Raw genomic sequence first — 4,422 nt, 5'->3', positions numbered from 1 at the left:
TGGCCCTGGGGCAGCAACGTGGGGAGGGGCCCTGAGGCCAGCACACGGCAGGGCGGTGAAGGTGAGGGTGTGGGGATCCCCCTTGTCCATCAGCCCACCCTGGTCACTGCACTGCTCAGGGCAGAGAGCTTCATCCAGGGGGAAACTAGGTGCTCATAAGAGACCCCTCACCCTGCTGCCCCCCAGCCCGGGGCTGCCCCTAGCTCTGCCGGTGCCCCTCACTCCCGACCCACAGCCCCCTGCTAGCCCAGCCCTGCTGCCCCCCAGCCCTGCCGGTGCCCCTCACTCCCGACCCACAGCCCCCTGCTAGCCCAGCCCGCGGTACCACGGCCCAGCCCAGGGGCAACCGTCATCTGTGGAGACCCGATGGCCAAACTTTCTGGCTAGGAGACCTCTGTGGGCCACCCTGTGCCCCATGGCCCCACCCCACAACCACTCAGAGCCCCATGCCCTTCGGCAGCCGGGCGGACTCACCCTGCCATGCCCAGCTCAGGTGGGGCCAGAGCCCCTGCTCTTCCTCCTGCCCCCCATGGAAGAGCTCCCCCAGCACACCTGGCACCAAAGCAGGGGGCATTAGGTCCTGGAGGGGCTGTTCCCTAAGCAGCCCCCTCGAGCCCCACCCCAAGAATCCCTGGGCCTTGCCACCAAGCTGCCAGACAGAGCCAGCTACGGCTGGGTCTGGTGACCGCCAGCCCGTAAGGACCAGGGCTGAGACCTGTTGCACTCGCTGCACTTGGGAAGAATGGGCTTGAGCTAAGGCAGCAGGCTAGGTTCAATCCCCCATTCTGCCACACTCCTTGTGACCCTGCCCAACACGTGCCTCAGTTTCCCCTCTGTAGAACAGGGATTCTGTGGGGAAGTGCCCAGCCCCCACCACCCTACCCTATTTCACTAGTTCACTGGCCCTGACATTGGCTCCCAGCCCCCGTGGGAGCGACAGGGGCTCCTGGCCACACTCTGGCTCCGGGAGGGAGGGAGGGATAGACCCACTGTGCCAAGCCCCCGCCCCCCTTCCCCACCACGTGCCGAGGGAGCGCCACTCGGGCAGCCATGGGCCTGGGCCTTCATTTGCTCTTTGCTTCTTTAGCCAGCAGCCCCGAGTCCGGGGCGGCACCTCACTGGCGCCGGCTGACAAACCCACGCTGCGTCCTATAGGCCCTGCACCATTCTGGCCCGAGCAAACCTCCCCAACACACTTCATCAAACCTCGACTGGCCTGGCATTTCCCCAGCCTCTTTCCACCCCAGAGACCCCTTTGCAAGTGACTGCGGCACCCGCCACTGGAATGAAGCCACCTCTGGAGTGGAGCACAGCAGCTGTTTAACAGCCCACCGCAATGTTGCTTCACAGAGCAGGAGAGGACGCAAAGTCGCTGCCCCGTGCGTTCAGTACTGGGCAGGGGGAGCTCAGAGCTGCCATGGGAACAGGGCCACCCAGGCTCACATCCTTGGAGGGAAGAGCACTCCCTGCTGAATCACACTCACAGGGCACCCAGCACTGAGCGACCGCATTTCCAGTCCATTTCTGGGACAGTTCAGCGTCTCCCCTTGCTCCATGCACACAGGGCTCAGCAGCCCCGTCACCACACAAGCACTAACATCCCCATCCTCCCAACCCCCTCCAGGCTACAGATGGGGAAACTGAGGCACAGAGCTGGGCGGTGCCCCAGAGGGAGGCAATGGCAGAGCCGGATTGGAACCCTGGAATCCTGAGTGTCCCCAGACAGCTCTGGGGCAGGGGTTCCCCCTGTTGTGCCTTTCCACCCCGATCCCCAGCTTGAGACAACAACTCCAGTGTCCCCAGTCAGCTGCAAGGGGGTCACTGAACGTCCTGCTGGCCAGTGCTCCCAGCTGTGTCATGCCAAGGAAACCACTTCAAGCTGGTCCCACACAGCCACCGCACTCCATGCCCACCCAGCCGGGCACCTAGGCACCAGCTGACAGATCCGTTTGGAGCAGTGCCCGCTGGAGGGCCCATCTAGAGGGGCAGGGGGCTAAAGGCAGGCCAGGATTCTGGGGTACCCCTGGGAAGTACATTCCTCTCACTGGCAGCTGGGGATTAGCTGTGGGGCGAGCCCTGGGGGCAAGTGGGTGAGGAGGAGGAGGAAGGAAGGAGGAGGAAGAAGCAGAACATCTCACAGGAGCCCCAGCCCAGTTGTGCCCGGTCAGTCACCAGCCGCACTCATTAGAACGGGGTCCCCATCTCCCCACCTGCCACACGCCGACCCCCAGGCCTGCCCCAGTGTCGGCACCAGGAGCCCATGTGGGGCGGGTGATCGGGCCCAACGAGACCGTTGCTCCCCCAGTTCAGCCGGTCGCTTTGACCCGCGGGTGCAGGGACCCCTGCCCAGGAAAGACGCCCGCTCCCTCCTCTGCCGCCCCGGCCAGGCAGCCAGGCCCACCGCGCTGTTTGTTTCCCGAGGATTACGTGGGTTGAATGGCCGCTGAGGCCAGGCGCTGGGGGAGGAAGCCCTGGGACAAAGGGCTGCTAGTTTCTCCCAGGCCGGTCGCTGTCCCCGCCCACCCCCATTTTCCACCCCACCCAGGAGCTCCTCAAGCAAAACCTTCAGCAACCCAGGCCCCAGGCTGGGGGAGGGGCTGCAAGTGCCAGCAGCCCCCACCCATGCAGGCCGCGACCGCCAAGCAGGGCAGGGTGTGGGCAGCGCATGGAGGGGGGACCCCAGGGCCCAGCTGTTCGGCTGGGGGTGCTCCTCCCCCGGTTGGCATCGGGCGAATATCTCATGGGTTGCCTGGGGCAGGGTGGCACCACGCTTCAGGGAAATGCTGCCTGGCACAAGAGGCAGGGTGAGTGCCAGCTTCCCCTCCAGGAAGGGTACTGGGCAGGGCTGACATGGCAGTGCTGTGGTGAAGGGCAGCGCGGCCTACTGCTCTGACCACCGGCACTCCTGGGCTGTTATCCACAGCATGGCCTCAACACACTGGGGCCATGCTCTGTGCCTCGGTTTCCCCATCTGTAAATTGGGGCGCAGGCTAATCCCCCCAGAGAGGGCTAATGGCGATCCGCATCGACAGAGGGCTGCGAAGGGGTCACAAGCCCAGACCCTGCAGGGCAGAGACGTGGTCTTATAATCCTACGTCCTTGCCAAATGGCCCCTTATCAGCCAATCTCAGAGCAGTTTCCAGATGAGGTCGGGACGGTGATCTGCATTTTAGAGCTGGGGAAACTGAGGCATGGAGCAGTGCAGCGACTTGCCCAAGGTCATGCAGCAGGGCCAGGAACAGAACCCAGTTTACGAAGTCCTGAGCCAGTGTCCTGTCCCCCGGGACCCTTCTGCCCCCAAAACATGCTCCCCCAGCCCAACAGCAGCCAGGCCTGCAGTGGGTTGGGAGGACTCAGCAGAGAGCTGGCACCTCGGGACCAGATGCAATTCCTCCACATCCCGGCCTGCAGGTGAGGACCAGAGGCTGCCGGGTGACACAGGGACCTTGCGGCTGCTGGGCGGCCACTCGTGGCATTTCAGAGGGGCACCAGCAGAAGGGGCAGCACAGGCTGCAAAAGCAGGAGCCACCTGACACAGATACCGCAGGCTGCTCCCCGCTGGGAAAGGTAGTGTCCTGCCATTCCCATGCCAAGGGAGTGGGCACAAGGCTGTGCTCAGCCCCCCACAATCAGCCTCCAAGAGGCAGCCTTCCAAGTTGCTCAGCTGGCATGTGGCTGGCTTCTCAGTCGGAGCGCCCAGTGCCCGTGGGGTGCTGCCCTGCCCTCAGCCGAAGGCACCCAGGCCCTGCCTGAGCAAGGACGGCAGAGGCAGGTCCGAGGCAGAGAAAGGTGCTTTGCTGGCGCTCCTGTACCTGGTAGCCAAGGCTGGGCAAGCAGCCCATCCAGTTCCTGCCGCGGGTGGAGCCCCAGGGCCCGCATGCTTGCTCAGCTGGTATAGCACTAAAATAGCTGCCGGGGCGTGGAGAAAAACAAACTTTCCTTAAAGGGGCAGGCGGCAGAGCATGGCCCAGGCTGGCCGGGGACACGGGTGGCCTCAGGGCTGGGCAGGCAGCAGGGCATGGCTCAGGCCTGCCGGGGACAAGGGCGGCCTCTGGGTTGGGCAGGCAGCAGGGCATGGCCTGGCCCTGTGCAATCAACAGCCCAGAATGTGAGCGCGGCTACGGTTGGCCTGGCCGGGGCCCCCTCCTCAGCTTGGGGACCCCGACAGAAGGGTGCAGGGCAGCGTGGCCTCGGAGACCAGGGTGCAGCTCGGGGGCTGTTCGCCCAGCTCTGCCACCGGCCTACTGGGGGGCTGCTCCCCTTTCTCGGGTCCCAGGGCCGGCTCTCGGATGGACCAAGGGACAGAATGACCCCACTGCGCATCCCACCGTGGGTCCCCTGCACCAGTCTCCCAACAGCTCCCCAGGTGGCGGATCTCCCTCCCTGGCAGCAGGGTTCTGGGGTGGGACTGGAGGGTGGGCG

Source organism: Chelonoidis abingdonii, chromosome 16 (genome assembly GCF_003597395.2).
Source record: "Chelonoidis abingdonii isolate Lonesome George chromosome 16, CheloAbing_2.0, whole genome shotgun sequence".
In the NCBI taxonomy this organism is placed as follows: domain Eukaryota; kingdom Metazoa; phylum Chordata; order Testudines; family Testudinidae; genus Chelonoidis; species Chelonoidis abingdonii.
Note: the sequence above shows the minus strand (reverse complement) of the source record.